This window comes from Macaca fascicularis, chromosome 6, assembly GCF_037993035.2.
Source record: "Macaca fascicularis isolate 582-1 chromosome 6, T2T-MFA8v1.1".
In the NCBI taxonomy this organism is placed as follows: Eukaryota; Metazoa; Chordata; class Mammalia; order Primates; family Cercopithecidae; genus Macaca; species Macaca fascicularis.
This window is the reverse complement of record NC_088380.1, coordinates 168,710,919-168,731,743: the sequence shown is the minus strand read 5'-3', so window position 1 is coordinate 168,731,743 and position 20,825 is coordinate 168,710,919. Positions and strand designations below refer to the sequence as shown.

Here is a 20,825-nt window from a genome sequence, read left to right as displayed (position 1 = left end):
TTCATATTTATGTAATTGAACTTTATACCCTTAATTGGAGCTTGAGAAATGATGATGAAAGTCAATAAGGCTGTTAGCTAAGTCAGAATATTTCCCCTTTTATTAAAAGAAACTCTTTATTATGATGGAAATTATGGCATTTAATTTAAGCCATCAAAACCACTTGCTTTATTTAGATTTCCCTTTAAAAGAGTAATTATTGTCTGTCAAAATTTCTAGATTCTTGATTTTTGCAGGGCTTGGAAGTCATCACTCCCATGTTACCACAAGAAAAAAATCTAAACACACTGAAAAGGAACAACTATTCTTAGATTCATCAGAGAATTGGAGTGTCAGTGCAAACTGATGACCTGAAAAATTGAAAAAGAAGCAGAAATAGAGAATCACAGCTTGCCAGGAGCAGAAGCCCAATGACAGAAACAATACAACCATGAATATCTACACCCTAACTGATGAGTTGCTGGAGGCTCACTATGAACTAACTTGAGAGTTTAACACTATGGAGGATACAGTCCTAGGTCGTTCTCACACGTTCACGAGTTTTACTATCAGGACCCCCATCAGGTTCTCACTGTGAGTATCTGAGAAAAATCTGATCATATCTTTTGTAAGAAGATGGGAAAAGGTAACCATTGTAACATATGCAAAGAAGGAAAGTCATCATTTTGAAATACATCCAGAGCATCGTTCTTTTTATTTTTTTATTTATTTTAAATAAAGGCCAACTCTCAAATAACTACATTTAGAAGGCCATATTTAACCTGGAAAAGATCCATTAGTAAACTTTTATCTCTACTGTTTTACACAAGGAGAGGAAAAAAAAAACTAAGAAACTATTATGAAAGTCACAGCACAAGAACTGTGTCTCACCAGTAATAAATAAATGGTGTAGATTATAGAATGTTTTCCTTTCCTGGTATCTTATCACCACATCAACATCGCTTCATATACTGAGTAACAGGAAATTACAACTTAGAGAGCTTCCAGACACATGTTCCATTTAAGAAGGAGTTTCTAGGGAAGCCCAAAGTCAATAGCAGAGACAAAACAAGGACACTAGAAGAAATGGAAGCCCTTGACACCTACAGCTGATGCACACATTGAACTAGGCCTAAATTCCATTCAAATACATAAATTTTAAAATCTCACAGTAAAGACCTATGGACTTCAATTTCCTCTTACCCAAAATGTCATGTCCAGCATTCAAAAAAGACATGCTAAAAGGCAAGAAAGAAACCACTATCTGAATAAACAAAGTAAATATAAAATTAGACTTGCATATGGCAAAAATATTGGAGTAATCAGATAGAAATTTAAAATAGCTATGATTGACTGGCCATGGGGCCTGAAGCCTGTAATCTCAGCACTTTAGGAGGCCAAGGTGGGCAGATCATTTGAGGTCAGGAGTTTGCAACCAGCCCGGCCAACATGGTGAAACCTCTTCTATACTAAAAATACAAAAAAAACTGGCCGGGAGTGGTGATGTGTGCCTGTAATCCCAGCTACTCAGGAGGCTGAGGCACGAGAATTGCTTGAACTCAGGAGAAGGAGGTAGCAGTGAGCCAAGATCATGCCACTGCACTCCAGCCTGGGAGACAGAGCGAGACTCTGTCTCAAAAAAGTAAATAAATAAAATAACTAGGATTAATATGCTTAGGTCTGTCATGGAAAAGGTAGACAATATGGGCAATCTAATAAGTGGAATAAAAACACTAATAAAGAATCAAAGCAAATTGAAAACATAGAAATAATGTACCAAAAATGAAGAATGTTTTTGATCAGCTTACCAGTACATTGTACATGGACAAGGAAAGAATCAGTAAGCTTGCAGATATGTCAATAGAAACATTGCAAACTGAAATATAAAAAGGAAAATAACAAGAGTAAAAAATAACAACAACATAATATCCAGGAACTATGGAACACTTACAAAAGATATAACACGTATAATGGGACTACCAAAAAAGGAGAAAAACAGAAAGAAGTAATAAAGCAATATGAATGAAAATTTCTCTAAATTTATGATAGACTCTATGCCACAGATACAGCAAACTCAGAAAACACCAAGCAGGATAAATACCAAAAAATCCACACTTGAGTACATCATACTCAAAATGCAGAGAATTAAAGAGAAAATTTTGAAAGATTTTAAAGGAAATAACAAATTTTACCTATAGAACATAAGAAGAAGAATTACATCAGAATTTTTCATAAAACATTCAAGCAAGGAAAAGGGTGGAATGAAAAACTTGTAGTGTAAAAGGAAACAAACAACCAGCCTACAATTCCATATCCAACAGTCATTCTTTAGAAGTGAAAGAAAAGTAAGAATTTTCTCAGACAAATAAAAACTGAGAATTTGTTACCAATAGACCTGCTTTGCAAAAAAAAGGTAAGAGAAATTCTTCAGAGAGAAGGAAAATAATGTGTCATAAACTCGGATTTACATAAAAACAAAAGTCATTAGATAAGGCATAAAAAAAGTAAAATAGAACACTTACTTTCTCTTACTCGACAAATTGAATACATAACTGTTCAAAATAGTAATAGCAGGATATGTGGGGTAATTACAGCTTATGAGTACATAAAATAAACGGTAGTAATGTTATAAGGAAAAGGGTAGAATTGAGGATAGTGTATGTTACGTGTATTATCTGTTAAGTGATATAATGCTATTTGAAAGTGAGCTTAAAATAGTCTTAAATGCATACTTCAAACCTAGGAGAGTCAATAAAGGAAAATAAAAAGGAAACACAATTACCTGTTAAGAGACAAGTAGGCTGGACAATATAGTAAGACCCTATCTTATAAATAATTTTTTTGTAATAAAAAATTAGCTGGGTATGGTGGCCTGTAGTCCCAGCTACTTGAGAAGCTGAGGTGCAAGAATCACTTGAGGCTGAGAGTTCAAGACAAGCCCAGGAACATAGTGAGATTATACACACACACACACACACACACACACACACACACACACATATATATGAGATATTAATTTAAAATAAAAATAAACACAAAATAGAAACGATATAAATGATAGACAAAAATAAAATTATATAAATGATATATAAAGCTCAATTAAATCCAAAGAAGGCAGAAAGGAGGACAAGATTTAGAAAGTAAGCAAATATCAAGTGCAATCAATTGAAGAGTTACAAATATAGTAGTTATTATTCAATTATGTATATATCAATAATCACATTACAAGTGAATGTTCTAAATACATTAATTATAAGACAGACTGACAGAATGGATAAAAAAAAGAGGACCCAACTTTATGTTTTCTGTAAGAAATCTATTTTTAATATAAAGATACAAATTAAAAGAACATTTATGGTGAAGGGTATATCATATTAACACAAAAGTAGAGAAAGCTGGATTAGCTTATTAATTTCAGATACATTGAGTGGCCTCTGTATCTGAAATTTACAGAGAGAATTAGAAAGAATTACAAAGATTTACAAAATACTACAAAGATAATTATCAGGATAGAGAGGAGGATTGATTTTCCAAGTTGACATACTAATCATTAATTTGCATTCATCTAAGATGAGGCATCAAAATACATGAAGGAAAAACTGTTATAATTTCAAAGAGAAGTAAATAAACTCATTTTTATAGTTGGAGATTTCACTACCTATCAGTAATTGAAAGATTCAACAGGTCATAAATGAATAAATACATACTTTAAATAAATAGTATGATCAAACAATGATATCTAATTGACGTGTATAAAATACTTGCAGCAACAGACAAAACATATATTATGCTCAAGCTCAAAAGTTCACCAAGACAGATCATATACTTGGCATAAAACTTACCTACAAATTTAAAAGAATAAAAATCATACAAAGTATTTTCTGGAAGTGCAATTAAATTAATCTAGAAATCAATAACAAAAAGATAGTTAGGAATTTCCAAAATATGTAGAGATTAAACCACAAATTCTAATATCAAATGCATCACAACAAAGTCATAAGAGACATTTTAAAAAATTGTACTGAATGAAAATTTTAAAAAGCAATATTTGAAAATGTATGGATACAATTAGAACAGTACTTAGGGAAACATTTGTGGCATTGAATGCGTATTATAGAAAATTTTTAAAAACCTAAAATCAATGCTTAAACTTCTACCACAGAGAAAGAAAGAATGACATAAACATGGATCAAGTGGGAAGATACACTTTTTAAAGTAGTAGAAATCAATGAAATTGATAACAGAAAAGCAAAAGAGATTTTTCCTTCTTTGAAAACCTTTTTTTGAAAAGATTGATAAAATTGATTAAATGCATACAAGGAGAAAAAGACCATCTAAATAGTCTAAATAATAAATAACTATATTATTAAAAAATGAATCATTAACTCTTATCATTTCAGAATAGAAACTACTAGACCCTGCTGTTTTTATTGATGAATTCCACAAACAAGACACAAGTCATATTTCTGCAATCATGTCAAAAAAATAGAAGCAGAGGAAACTTATAACTAACTCTTCGTAACTCACCTGATGAAGCCAACTTACCATAATACAATAGCAAAACCAGGTAAAAACATTCAAGAAACAAAACTGCAGACCAATATCCCTCATGAGCATAGATGCAACAATTCTCAATAAAACATTAATCAATCAAAAAAAGTGTATAAAAAGAATTATACTCCACAACTAAGTGGGATTTATTTCATGTATGCAAGGCTGGTTCAACATTCAAAAATCAAGTAATATAATCCATAACATCAATGCCTTAAAGAAGAAAAATTATATTATCATATCAATAGATGCAGAAAAAACACTTGACAAAATACAGCACCTATTCACAATAAAAATTGTCAGCAATCTAGGAACAGAGAGAAAGTTACTCAACTTCATAAAGAACACCTACATAAAACCTGCCTCTGGCATCATACCTAAAGGTGAGAAACTGAATATTTTCCCTTAAGATCAGGAACAGGACAAGGAAGTCACCTCTGACCACCCCTATTCACATCATACTGGAAATTGTAGCCAACACTAAGACAACATCAACAAAAAAAAGTAAAATAAAATGTTTAAAAGGGAAAGAAAGATAGATTGGGAAAGTAGAAATAAAACTGTCTTTGTTCACAAATGACATGATGATTGTCTATGTAGAATATCCCAAAGAATTAACAGAAGAAAACTCTTGGATTTAGTAAGTGACTATAGCATGGTTGAAGAATAAAGATTAATATATGAAAATTGGAAGTCCTATCCAGAGCAATCAGGCAAAAGAAAGAAATAAAATGTATCCAAATAGAAAAATAAGTCTAACTTTCTTCACTGGCAATATGACTCTACACCTAGAAAACCCTAAAGATTCTGCCAAAGGTTCCTGGAACTGATAAATGACTTCAGTAAAGTTTCAGAACACAAAAGTCAACATACAAAAATAAGTACTATTTCTATACAATGATAATATTAAAGCTGAGAGCCAAATCAAGAACGCAATCCTATGTAGAGTAGCTACAAAAAAATAAAATACTTAGGAATGCATCTAACAAAGGAGGTGAAAGAGCCTTACAAGGAGAACTACAAAACCCTACTCAGAGATATCAGAGATTACACAAATGAATGAATAAACATTCCATGCTTATAAATTGGAAGAATCATTATCATTAAAATGGCCATACTGCCCAGAGCAATTTACATATTCAAGGCTATTCTTATCATCTGCCAATGTCATTTTTCTCAGAACTGAAAGAAACCATTCTAAAACTCATATGGAACCAAAAAAAGAGCCAGAATAGCCCAAGCAATTCTAAGGAAAAAGAACAAGCTAGAGGCATCACATGATCTGACTTCAAACTATATTATAATACTATAGTAATGAAAACAGCATGGTACTAGTAGGGAAACATAGCATTAACCAATGGAAGAGAATAGAGAACCTAGAAATAAAGTCACATACCTATAGCCACTTGATCTTTTACAACATCCACAAATATAAACAATGAGGAAAAGACTCCCTAGTCAACAAATTGTGCTGGAATGGCTGACTAGCGATATGCAGAAGAATGAAACTAGACCACTACCATTCACTATGAATAAACATTAACTCAAGATGGAATTAAAGATATAAATGTAAGACTTCATGCTATAAGAATCCTAGAAGAAAACCTAGGAAACACCATTCTGGAGATCATCTTTGGGAAATATTTTATGACTAAGTCCTCAGAAGAAAACATAAAAAGACAAGTGGGACATAATAATCAAAAGAGCTTACACAGCAAAAGAAACTATCAACAGAGTCAACAGAATATCCTATGGAATGGGAGAAAATATTTGCAAACTATGCATCTGACAAAGGACTAATATCCAGAATCTATAAGATACATAACAATTGAACAAGCAAAAAACAAATAACTTCATTTTAATAAAGGGCAAAAAATACCAGAAAGACACATACATAAGTTATGTTAATCGCAGCACTATTCACAATGGCAAAGACATGGAGTCAACATAAATGCCCATCAACAGTGGATTGGATAAAGAAAATTTGGTACGTATACACCATGGAATACTATGCCGCTATAAAAAACGAATGAGGTCGTGTGCTTTGCAGCAACGTGGAGGGAGCTGGAGGCCATTAGACTAAGTGAACTAATGCAGGAGCAGAAAACCGAATACCTTATGTTCTCACTTATAAGTGAGAGCAAAACACTGAATACACATGGATGCAAAAAAGAGAACAATAGACACCAGGGCCTACTTGAAGAAGGCAGAGTGTGCGAGGAGGGTGAGGACTGAAAAACTACCTATGAGGTACCATGCTTATTACCTGGCAATGAAATAATCTGTACACTAAACCCATGTGTCATGAAATTTACCTATATAACAAGCCTGCACAGTACCCCTGAAACTAAAACTCTTTTTTTTTTCTTTGAAGTAACATGAATCAGTACTTTATTCCTTTTTGTGGCCAGATAATATTCCATTGTGTGAATGTGCCATATTATTTTATCCATTTATCAGTTGATGGACATTTGGGTTGTTTCCAACTTTTGGTTCTTGTATATAATGCTGCTCTGAACAGCGGTGTACAAATATTTGTTTGAGTCCCTCCTTTGAATTCCTTTGGGTATATTCCCAGAAGTAGAATTACTGGGTTATCTTGTAACTATGTGTTTAACTATTTAAGGAACTGCCAGTCTGCTTTCCACAGGGGCTGCACCATTTTATATTCTCACCAAAAATATATGGGGGTTTCAATTGCTCCACACCCTTGATAACACTTGTTATTGTCTGACATCCTGATGGCAATGAGGTGGTATCTCACTGTGGTTTTGATTTTCTTTTCCCAATAACTAATGATGTTGGGCATCATTTCATATTCTTGTTAGCCATTTGTGTATCTTCCTTGGGAAAATGTCTATTCAAGTTCTTTGTACATTTTTAAATTGTTCTGGTTTTTTTTTATTATTGAGTTATAAGTGTTCTTATATATTCCAGATACAGTTTTCTTATCAGATATATGATTTGCAAATATTGATCAGCAAGTATCTTTCAATAAAGGAATTCTAAAGTTTCAAAGAAAAGAGCAAAAGACATGAACAGATATTTCTCAAAAGAAGATATACAAGTGGCCAAAAAACATGAAAAAAATCTCCACATGACTGATCATCAGAGAAATGCAAATCAAAACGACAATGAGATACCATCTCAAACCAGTTAGAATGGCTATTATTAAATAGTGTTTTTCCTAAAAGATGCTCGTGAGGCGGCAGAGAAAAAGGAACATTTATGCACTGTTGGTGGGAACATAAATCAGTTCAGCCACAGTAGAAAGCAGTTTGGAGGTTTCTCAAAGAACTTAAAACAGAACAACCATTTGACCTGCAATCCCATTACTGAGTATATATACAAAAGAATATACATTGCTCTATACAGAAAAGACATATCAACTTGCATGTTTATCACAACATTATTCATGATAGCAAAGACATGGAATCAACGTAGGTGCCTATTGATATATTAAATAAAGAAAATGTATTTCATATATGGCACGGAATACTACACCACCCTAAAAAAGGATGAAATCATGTCTTTTGCAGCAGCGTGGTTGGTTGCAGCTGGAGACTATTATTCTAAGCAAATTAATGTAGGAACAAAAAACCACATACCACATAGTCTTACTTATAAGTGGGAGCTAAACATTGGGCACTCATGGACATAAAGACGACAACAATAGACACTGGAGATTACTAGACAGGAGAGGTAGGGAAAGGGTGATTCAAGGGTTAAAAACAAACTATTGGGTGCTATGCTTAGTACCTTGTGATCCGATCAATCATACCCCAAACCTCAGCATCATGCAAATATACCCATGTAATAAATCTGCACATGTGTATCCTGAATCTAAAATAAAAGTTTAAATTATTAAGGAAAACAGCAAACAAACAAAATGTCAGCTACTTTCCTATATGCTAGCAATGAGCAATTTGCACTCGAAATTAAAACACACTATTAAATGAGCTCCACCCAGTGCTTTGGGAGGCCAAGGTAAGAGGATTGCCTGAGTCCAGGATTTTGAGACCAGCCTGGAAACATAGGAAGACTTCATCTCTAGAAAAACATTTTAAAAATTAGCCCGGCATGGTGGCACATGCCTGTAGTCCTAGCTAACTGGGAGGCTGAGATGAGAGAATCACTTGAGCCCAAGATTTTCAGGTTGCAGTGAGCTATAATCATGCCACTGTATTCCAGTCTGGGTGACCAAGCTTGACTTGCCTCTGTAATAGTAATAGTAATAATAATACCAATAAAGTCCAAAATTAAAGGACTGAGGAAAAAAATTCAAACTGATTTATCCGAGCAAATTCAATACTTATTTAAGAAAATCTACAAAACACCAATGACAAAAATCAAAGAACTAAATAAATGGAGAGGCATTTTATGTTCATTGATAAAGGAAATCTCAATGCCAGATCTTTCCAACCTCATCCATAAATTCAGTGCAGTCCTGACCAAATCACAGCAAGTTAATGTATGAATATAGACCAATTGATTCTGAAATTTTCATAGAAAGGCTAAAGTACCAGAAGAGGTGATACAATACTGAAGCAGAATAAGAAAGTCAGCCCGACACTACCAAACTTCAAGAATCATTATTAACTTACAATAATTATTATAGTGTGATATTAGATAAAGAATAGAAAAATAAATCATGCATCATGGAATAGGGAGCCTAAAAATAGATCCATACAAATAATAGTTAACTGATCTTTGACAAAGAAGAAGGATATTCAATGGCAAAAAGATGTTATTTTTAATAAATTTCTTTTAAATAAACAACTAAACATCACATGCCTCCGCTCAAAAAAAAAAAATGTACTCCCTTCAAAAGAAACATTTAGACATTGGCTTTACTCCTTTCTCAAAAATTAACTCAAAATGAATCTAAGACCTAAATGTGAGATATGAGACACAAAAACTTCTGAAATATAATATAGGAGAAATTCTAGATGATCTTGGATTGCTGATGAATTTTAGATGCAAAACTAGAAGCACCATACATGAAAGAAAAAAATGATACTTTTGACCTCTTTAAAATTATTATTATTATTTACTTTGTGAAAGATACTGTTAAGAGATAGAAAAGACAAGCCACAAATTTGGAGAAAATAATATTCTAATGGTAGATACTGACATAATTCATTTTTCAAAACCCACAGACTGTACAAAACAAAAAGTGAATCTGAATGTAAAATGTCAGCTTTAGATAATAACAGTGTATCAATATTTGGTCTCTCGACAATTGTTACAAATATACTACATACAATCACACAAGATGTTAATTATATGGGAAACTCTGAGGAAGAGGGAGGAGGTATATAGGAACTCTGGACCTCAATTTTCAATATGCCTAAAAGTACTCTAAAAATAACATCTATTAATTAATTATTCCAGATAAAAATTTGAAGTTTTTTTTATATACACCAGCATTTTCAATTATATGTGATGGTAGAATCCTATCTAAACTAGTGACTTGGTCATTCATTAGAGGATTCTATTTTAATTCACTGCAGAACATGTTTTTTCAGTTATTTTCTTATTTTTATTTTAATTTATTTTAGTTTCGAGGCAGGGTCACCCAGGCTGGAGTGCAGTGGGGCAATCACAGCTCACTGCAGTTTTGACCTCCTCGGCTCATGAAATCCGCCCACCTCAGCCTCCCAGGTAGCTGAGACCACAGGTGCACACCACCATGCCTGCCTAATTTTTTCATTGTTTGTAGAGATGGGCTCTTACTATGTTGCACAGACTGGTCTCAAACTCCTGGGCTCAAGCAATCCTTCCACCTTGACCTCCCAAAGTGCTGAGATTACAGCTGTGAGCCACTGTGGTGGTTTTTTTTTTTTTTTTTTTTTTTTTTTTTTTTTTTTTTTTGGTATATTTGCTTACATGGGTTGTTTCTTTTTTTTATCCCCAGAAGTAATTAAGATCTCTGTATTTTCATAATATAAAATGGCACCTATAGTAGAGTATAGCAGGGATTGAAGGCATCTTTAGAGTCTCAGTAATTTTTTTCAGAGCACTGTTAAGTAAAAAGTGTGTGTGTGTGTGTGTGTGTGTGTGTGTGTGTGTGTACATATATACATGAGTAAAATAAAGGTATACCTTTGAGATATTGGGGTATGCTTCCAGACCACTGCAATGAAGTGACTATTCCAATAAAGCGAGTAATAATTTTTTGGTATCCCAGTGCCTATAAAATTATGTTTATGCTATACTGTAGTCTATTAAGTGTGTTATAGCATTATGTCTAAAACTACAACGTACATACCTTAATTAAACATATTGTATTGCTAAACAATGTTAACAATCATCTGAGCCTTCAATGAGTCATAATATTTTTGTTGCTGGAAGGTAATGCCTCAATGTTTTTGGAAACTGATCAGGGTGGTGGTTGTTGTAGTCTGGGTTAGCTGTGGCAAATTATTTAAATAAGACAGCAGTAAAATTTGCTACGTTAATTGACACTTCCACAACCACAAAATATCATTAGCAGGTGATACTGTTTGATAGCATTTTACCCACAGTTGAACATCTTTAAAATGGGAGTCTATTCTCTCAAACCCCTGCTGCTGCTTTATCAACTAAGTTTATGTAATTCTAATTTTTTTTTGCTATTTCAACAATGTTCACAGCATCTTCAGCAGGAGTAGATTCCATCTCAAGAAATCACTTTCTATTTTAATCCATAAGAAGCAACTCCTTGTTCCTTCAAGTGTTATCATGAGATTGCAGCAATTCAGTTATATCTTCATGGTCCACTTCTCCTTTTAGTTTTCTTGCTGTTTTCACCACATATGTAATGAGTTTCTCCACTGAAGTCTCGGACCCCTCTAAGTCACACATTAGGGTTGAAATCTACTTCTTACAACCTCCTGTTAACATTACTATTTGGACCTCCTCCTATGAATCACAAATGTTCTTAATGGTCTCTAGAATGGTGAATCCTTTCCAGAAGGTTTTCATTTTACTTTTCCCAGATCCATCAGACAATTTACTAACTATGGCAGCTGTAGCCTTGTGAAATGCATTTCTTGAATAATAAAACTTGAAAGTCAAGATCACTGCTTGATCCATGGACTGTAGAATGGATGGCATATTAGCAGGCATGTAAACATTGATCTCCTTGTCCATCTCCATCAGAGTTCTTGGGTGACCAGGTGCATTGTCAATGAGCAGTAATTTTTAAAAGGGCTTTTTTGCTTTTCTGAACAGTAAGTCTCAACAGTGGACTGAACGCACTCAGCATACTGTGCTGTAAATAGATATACTTTCATGCAAGCTTTGTCACTGCATTTATACAACACAGGCAGAGTAGATTCAGCATAATTCTTAAGGGCTGTACGACTTTCAGAATAGTAAATAAGCATTGGTTTTAACTTAAAGTTACCAGGTGCACTAGCCCCTAATAAGATTGAGTCACTCTGTCCTTTGAAGGGTTGAAGCCAGGAATTAAAGTCTCTCTAGCTTCCGAAGTCCTCATTGCATCTTCTTCCAACAGAAGGCTCTTGTGTCTATTGAAACTCCATTGTGTATTGTAACCACCTACATCAATTAATTTACCTAGATCTTTAGATAACTTGTTGCAGCTTTTCCATCAACACTTGTTGCTTCACCTTGCACTTTTATGTTATGGGGGTGGCTTCTTTCATTAAACCTCCTGAACAAACCTCTGCTAGCATTACATTTTTCTTCTGCAACTTCCTCCCTCCTGTCAGCCTTCATAGAATTCAAGAGAGTTAGGGTCTTGCTCTGGATTAGGCTTTGGCTTAAGGGAATGTGGTGGCTGGTTTGATCTATCTAGACCATTGAAATTTTCTCCATATCAGCAGCAAAGATGTTTCTCTTTCTTATTATTTATGCTTTCACTGGTGTAGCACTTTTCATTTCTTCAAGATTTTTCCTTTTCATTCACAACCTAACTGGTGCATGAGGCCCAGCTTTTGGCCTATCTTAGCTTTTGACATGTCTTCTTCACTAAGTGTAATCATTACTAGTTCTTATATAAAGTGAAAAATGTTCAACTGTCTTTCACTTGAACACTTAGAGGCCATTATAGAATTACAAATTGGCTTAATTTCAGTATATTTGTGTCTCAGGGAATAGGGAGGCCCAAGGAGAAAAAGAGAGAGGCCCATTAGTGGAGCAATCAGAACACACACAACACTTATAAATTAAGTTTGTTGTTTTATGTGAGTGTGGTTAGTGGTGTTTCAAAACAATTAAAATAGTAACATCAAAGATCATAGATCATTACAACAGATATAATAATAAAGAAAAAGTCTAAAATATTCTGAGAATTACCCTAACATGACACAGAGATATGATGTGAGTTCATGTTGTTGGATAAATGGCCCCGAAAGACTTGCTTGATATAGGCTTGCCACAAACCTCCAATTTGTACAAAACACAGCATCTGCAGAGCACAATAAAGCAAAGTGAAAAAAAACAAGGTATGTCATATATTCACATATTCATATACATGAATAAGATATATATGTATATTTCATTTATTATGTAGATTCTCCCAAATCACTTAAATATTTGTGTACTAACACCAGGTGAACTTGGGCACTGAACAAGTTCCCAAATTTTGTAATCAGATTGGACGTTCCTACTCTCATTTTCTGTTACACATAGACTTTGCATACTACCAACTTGTATCACAATAACTACTGAAAACCAAGCTTTGCAAAGAAATGACATCATTGAAGGGATGTAGCAATTTAATATTGACACTATCTTCATCAGGCTGATAGTTTGCACACTCACAGTTGTGCAAAATTGTATAATATCTCTGTCTACCTAAAAATTGTATAATATCCCACAGTACCCATGTAAATTTTCTGTGACACCCTAGTGTGTTTCAGTGCACTGTTTGGGAACAGCAGGAGTAGAATTGTTGTATATTAAATAATATGAAATATTATGGAAATTACATATATCAAAAATTACATATTGTGCTATTGTTCAGTTCAAAGGATAAAAGTGAAATAAATTCCTGTGTGTGCTCACTACTGGTACTTTGAAGCCCTCTATACAGCTCTTTCTGAATATATTATCCTTTCTCTTTCTCACAGAAGAAACTTGTCAAGTATGCTGCTGGGACAAATACCAGAAACACAGGCAGTGATGGTTTAAATTTGACAGGTAGAAGCAGAGGACTAGGCTGGGCACGGTGGCTCACACCTATAATCCCAGCACTTCGGGAAGCAGAGGCAGATGTATCACTTGAGGTCAGGAGTTTGAGACCAGCCTGACCAACATGGAGAAAGCACATCTCTAATACAAATGCAAAATTAGCTGGGCATGGTGGTGCATTCCTGTAATCCCAACTACTCTGGAGGCTGAGGCAGGAGAATCGCTTGAACCCGGGAGGCAGAGGTTGCACTGAGCCGAGATCATGCCATTGCACTCCAGCCTGGGCAACAAGAGTGAAACTTCATCTCAAAAAAAAAGGAAGAAGAAGAAGAAGAGGAAGAGGAGGAGGAGGAGGAGGAGGAGGAGGAGGAGGAGGAGGAGAAGGAGAAGGAGAAGGAGAAGAAGAAGAAGAAGAAGAAGAAGAAGAAGAAGAAGAAGAAGAAGAAGAAGAAGAAGAAGAAGAAGAAGAAGAAGAAGAAGAAGAAGAAGAAGAAGAAGAGAGGAGGAGGAGGAGGAGGAGGAGGACTATTAGGATGCATAAGAGTCTCCAGACTTTCACAATCCCAGGGAAATGTAACTGAATGCACAGGTTTTGTTGGCAGAAAGGATTTTTCCTCTATATGTGGAACCCTTTTTGGGCAGGTACATGTGTGACAATACGATCAGCTTGTTGCTAAATATTTGGATCTGTTCCCATAGTTAGTCAACACATATGGTCATTCCTTAAACAATACAAATCTGGGTAGTCCAGGAGCCTGTACGATCATCTGGTCTTTTAACAAGGAATCCAGCTGTAGGAACAGCATCTTCTGTGGCCAGCACATTGCTGTCAGTTCAGCCCATTTTACTGAGTGGTCAATACAGCAGGCTGTCAGTCAGTATGATGATGGCAGCAGCACCTCACTGGATTTTTCTATCTTAAATCCAGACAATTCCATGCCTTATTTCCAAGGCCATTAAAACAGGAGATGCGTTATATAGCACCTGCAGAAGCTTTAAATCCCACATGTAAGAATGATTATTTATTTTTACCATTTTAGTGTGTGGTAACGCTTTAACTGCAGGCCATTGGCAGGCTTTAAGAATTTAGGTAGCTTGCAGCAATGTGCTTGAACCCACCAATGTGGGAAGCACTTCCAGGGATCAGAGTGAATGAGGTCAAACCAACCAGTAGGCATGCTGGTACTGGGGAAAAATAAACTAAACTACTTGAACTGATCACGAGTCTGAATAATTACTAGCAATCACACTCCGGTCGTAGAAGTCAAAAACTGAATGTAATGGCCATCGGTGACTATGCTGTATTAGAAGCCAAGTTACAGTTCACTAGGGAGATACTCTCAAGAGAAATGAAGGTTTGTGTTCACTTACCTCTCCAGTGAACTCACTTCCAAGCTTTTCCTGATTACTCAGTTACACATGTAAAACAGAATTTCATATTTTTAGGTGACCTGTAAAAGGGCAGTTTCTCAAGACAATGAGGATGATGTATTTCTGACAAAGAAGTATTTAAATGAATACTTTCTCTTTAAAATCATGTTAAAATGAATGAATGAGTGACCTGTATAGGTACAGTTGGAATGGAAATATTTTATATCACAGACATATCAAGAATGTGAGAAATAAAACAAACTTGCTAAAAAGCCCATGAATACTAGTAATCATATTTCTTTTTCCTTTATTTTAATAAAAACAAGAAGGAGCAATGCCTTCAATGAGGGTGCTTTATCTCAGTAATGCAATATTGCACTTGTTTAAGTGTTGCTACTAATTAGTACATATCCTAATCTACTTGCCTAAATACTAGTGGAGTGCTAGTAGAAAATGGTTACTGTATTTACCTGCCTAAATACTAGTGGAATACTGTATCTGCCTGCCTAAATACTAGTGGAATACTAGTGGAAAATGGTTACTGTATTAGTCAGGGTTCTCTTAAAGGGACAGAACTAATAAGATATATATATCTTATTTTATATATATATATATAGTAGTCCAGGAGCCTGTACACCCCTCTGGTCTTTTAACAATGAATCCAACATTTATATAAATATAGGAACAACATCACATATATATCATATATAGATACATGGGGGTTTATTAAGTATTAATTTACATGATTACAAGGTCCCACAATAGGCTGTCTGCAAACTGAGGAAAAAGGAGAGCCAATCTGAGTCCCAAAACTGAAGAACTTGGAGTCCAATGTTCGAGGGCAGGAAGCATCCAGCATGGGAGAAAGATGTAATCTAGGAAGCCCTGTCTCTCTCCTTTTTCAGGTTTTTCTGCCTGCTTTATATTTCCTGGAAGCTGATTAGATTGTGCATATCAGATTAAGGGCAGATCTGTCTTCTCCAGCCCTTCTCCACTGACCCAAATGTTAATCTCTTTTGGCAACACCCACACAGACACACCCAGGATTAACACTTTGTTTCCCTCAACTCAATCAACTTGACACTCAGTATTAACCATCACAGTTATATGTGAAAATATTTTTTTCACTTTTTTTAAGCATAGGGCTATTTTGATATTTTTAGCTAGAATATTTCTGAAGTAGTTGTATAAGGTACACACAATTATTTACTGTATTATATATACACAAATTGATTTTTTATTATTGACTCATGTATTTTTGAATATAGTATAATATGAAATTTAGTTCTCTTGTTGCACATTGCATCTTCAGATAGGTTCATCCTACATAATTACAATTTGTACCTGTTGACCTACCCCTTCCCATTTTCTCCTCCTCACACTGACAACTACTTCTCTACTCTCTCCATTTCTATGTATTTATCAGTTTTTAGATTCCACATATAAATAAAGTCATGCAGTGTTTTTCTTTCTGTGTTTGGTTTATTTCACTTTGCATAATGTCCTCCAGGTTCATCTATATTGTCACAAATGGAAGTATCCTCTTATCTTTTAAGTCTGAATAATATTCCTTTGCACCACAATTTCTTTTTTATTGTATATATCTAGAATGTATGTGACTACATATATGCACATATATACACATATGTGTGTGTATTATATGTAATATATATGTTACATAATGTAATATATAAGTTTCAGGATCCTCAAACTTCCCTGGGAGGGTGGAATAAATAATCATTCTCTAGTGCTTGATGCTCACCAGTTATTAACTCCATGTATACACAAGGCATGTGAGTTCATATTAAAATCCATTTAGGTGTTGTAACTGGAAAATGGTGATTTTTTTTTTTTTTTTTTGCCTAAATAATTGCAATTGTACTTTGGAGCATAGGACATGATTACATACACTGTTCTTAAAATCATCACTGGGAAACTTATTTTCAATCAATTGTGAATCATTTCTGTTTTAATGTTTTATTCCTTCAAATTCAAATTTTTGATCTTATATTTCCAGTGTTCAAAAAGACAAGGGGATAGGAGAGGAAGGAAAATAAAAGGAGATTGATCAATGATATTCTTTCAAACGAACAGTTCATTTGAATTGCAACACTGTGCCAACTATGCCCTTAAAATCACATTTCTTTACTCAAGAGTACGCTTCAATTGTGAAAATAGATCATTTTATTTTCCCTTTTGAGGTCAGCTTGTTACAGATGGAACAGCCCGTTGCTGTGTTTATGCTGAAATGGGTTTTTGAGCTGTGCAGGTGCATAGGTGGTAATACACTGCATGATTACATTTAATTTGTATTTCAATTCTAACTCTCCTGAGCCCTGACTCTACTTTCTCATTTTCTTCTTTTGTAACAGTGGTGCATAGGGCGATGACTATAGATTTTCATCCGTAACTCCCAACACCCTACTCAGGTTGGTATGCTAAAGCAATCTTTTTTTCTACAATGTTTTTCTTTTGGTTTTGTTTCACACATTTTGGTGATCTTTTTTTTTTTTTTTTTTTTTTTTCCTTGCTCATCTTACTTTGTTCCAGAAACAAGGAATTATCTAATATTTGGGCTGCCATTACACAAGCTTAACAACTAAAATGATTTAATTCACACAAATCAGATTATATCAAATCTTATTAACTTCCATATCTTCCAATTAATTACTGTGAAATTCCGTGTGCTAAGAAAATTGTTTTGTTTTCTCAAAATGGGTGAAAAATACTTCTGCATTTGTCACAGTTGTAGAAGAGAAAAAAGCTGAAATCTGAGCTTCGTAAAGGCTATCATCATCAACAAATATAAAATTTGGAAGATTTTATTAGAGTTACTCTTATATATCCACCTACCAAGGTTTTCTATCTTCTTGCATTTTAAGCAACATGTGCATGTTTGAAACTATTTATTCTAAATGTTCAATTTAATTCTCACCTAAAGATTCTTCTTCAAATGAAACAATTACATTTTCCCTAAAAATGCAAACATCCTTACTTATAATTTGGCAATACAACTATGAAGATTGAGGGAGTAAAGAAATTTTTATGAATTATGTAAAGAAAATAAGAGCAATTTGAAAAAATTCAGGTGTTGTAATGCATAGAATGTCTAAAAGTGCCAAAATTTACTAAGCACCTTCTAAGACATAGTGTTCTGTGTTTATGTCATATCAATTGATATTTGCTGAGTTATTGCTTTGTTCCTGAAAATATGCTAGCTGCTCTAATACATATGGCTTCTCCTTGCCCTTTTCCTTCTACAGGTTAATATCTCTTGAACCAGTTTTCTTCTCTCTGTTCCTCCTACTACTATCTTGTTCAGATCTCCATCCACAATCTCTCACTTTTATAACTTTAGGCCTTCAGGATGATCCACCGATAATCCATACCTCATAGTGTTTATCTTCAGTGCAGACCTGCTCATGTCATTCTCCTGTATGAATTGCCCAGTGTCACTCTGTTGTCTTCAGTTTAGCATCCACATTTCTCATGATGATGTGGTATGCATGTCTGGAGTCTGTTGCTCTTTGTCCTTTGCAGCTCCTTTTGCCTACATAGTGCACCTATGCATATTTGTTTCAGAAGAAATTACCTCTCCCGTTTCATAATGTTCTGTTAGGACTGTCAGCAACAGTGTTGCTCTAGAGAATGAGGAAACGAACCAAACAAGATCAATCAATCTTTTCCAAGAATTGAATACATAGTAGAGTGCCAAAAAGGACTAAAGTTGGTCAGAACCGAGTCAATGCCACGCCATGACTGTGCCCTAATGAAGATGTCATGAATCTCTGCTACTGAGATCTCTGGGAACTGCTTTGTTTCTACATTTCTTGTGATCTTACTACACAGCTTCTATTTCAATTATGTGGTTTAGCCAGTGTATTAGTCCATTCCGATGCTGCTAAGAAAGACATACCCAAGACTGGGTAATTTATAAAGAAAGGAAGTTTAATTGACTCACAGTTCCATGTGGCTAGGGAGGCCTCACAATCATGGCAGAGGTTGAAGGGGAAGCAAAAAAAGTCTTACATGGTGGCAGGCAAGAGGACATGTGCAGGGGAACTCCCCTTTATAAAACCATCAGATCACATGAGAGTTATTCACAATCATGAGAACAGCATGGGAAAGACCTGCCCCATGACTCAATTACCTCACACTGGGTCCCTCCCACAACACATGAGAATTATGGGAGCTACAATTCAAGATGAGATATAGATGGAGACACTGCCAAACCATATCAATCCACCTCTGGACCTTCTCAAATCTCATGTTCTCACATTTAAAAACCAATTATGTCTTCCCAACAGTCCCCCAAAGTCTTGACTCATTTCAACATTAACTCGAGTCCACAGTCCAAAGTCTCATCTGACACAAGGCAAGTCCCTTCCGCCTATAAGCCTATAAAATCAGAAGGAAGTCAGTTACTTCATAGATACAATTAGTGTACGGACATTGGGTAAATATACCCACTCCAAATGGGAGAAATTGGTCAAAACAAAGGGGTACAGGCCCCACGCAAGTCCAAAATCCAGCAGGGCAGTCAAATCTTAGAGCTCCAAAATGATCTCATTTGATTCCATGTCTCACATCCAAGTCACGCTGATGCAAGAGGTGGGTTCCCATAGTCTTGGGCAGCTCCACCCATGTGGCTTTGCAAGATACAGCCTCCCTTCTGGCTCCTTTCACAGGCTGGTATTGAGTGTCTGCAGCTTTTCCAGGTTCATGGTGCAAGCTGTCAGTGGATCAACCCATTCTAGGGTCTGGAGGATGGTGGCCCTCTCTCACAGCTCCACTAGGAGGTGCCCCAGTAGGGACTCTGTGTGGGGACTGCAACTTGACATTTCCCTTCCTCACTGCCATAGCAGAGGTTTGCCATGAGGAGTGCCCCCCTGCAGCAAACTTCTACCTGGACATCCAAGCATTTCCGTATCTCCTCTGAAATCCAGGTGAAGGTTCCTAGACTTCAATTCTTGACTTCTGTGCACCTGCAGGCTCAACACCATGAAGAAGCTGCCAAGGATTGGGGCTTGCATCCTCTGGAACCATGGCCTGAGTTGTATCTTGGCCCCTTTAAGCCCCTGCTAGAGTAGCTGCGATGCAGAGCACCAAGTCACTAGACTGCACATAGCAAGGGGGGCCTGGGCCCAGCCCAAAATCAAACCACATCAGTCAGTTTAAATTATTTTATTTCTAAAAAGTTATCCATAGTTGAATTTGTTTCCAACAACATTTATTAATAGATCCCTTTATTGTTCTTCAACTTTATCTCTTACCATTTTTCACCTTGTACCTGAGACTTACTGAATTCTCCCTCCTTCACTAATTTATCATCCTTTCATTTGGCTCTAGACATTTGTTCCTCATGTCCCGTTATCATGGAACCATATTGCTTTTACCTGTATTTCTCTAATATACTAAACATCCTCTAGAACTCAACTTCATGTTGTTCAGGAAGACTTCCTTTATGCCTCATACACTCCTACTCTGTGTTCCTGTAACCTGCTAATATCATTTTACAGTTTTTGCCTATCTATTGTGAAAAAGGAACTTCAACTGTAGAATCTGTGTCTGTCATCGTCATATTTTATTTATAGTGCCTAGATCACTGCCTCATCTATAAAAACAAATTAGCTAATATTTGTTGAATAACGAATGAATAAATGTAAGAAAAACTCATTTAACTCTATACATTATATAATCATGCTCCAAATTGAATATCATCAAAGTGCAGGAAGCCCGTCCTCTGTTTACTAAACAAAATGAGAGGTATTAATGTTAGGCTA

At 35.3% G+C, this 20,825-nt stretch overlaps 1 long non-coding RNA gene across 3 annotated transcripts in view; it reads left to right on the top strand.

Moving 5' to 3' along the window:
• LOC102141067 (uncharacterized) overlaps positions 1–20,825 on the top strand; it is a 92,039-nt gene that overhangs the window by 55,697 nt on the left and 15,517 nt on the right. For all 3 annotated transcript variants that reach the window (XR_010587700.1, XR_012414329.1, XR_001491725.3), the window contains exon 2: positions 17,415–17,471. This is a non-coding gene — a long non-coding RNA (uncharacterized lncRNA). The remainder of the gene's footprint in view (positions 1–17,414; positions 17,472–20,825) is intronic.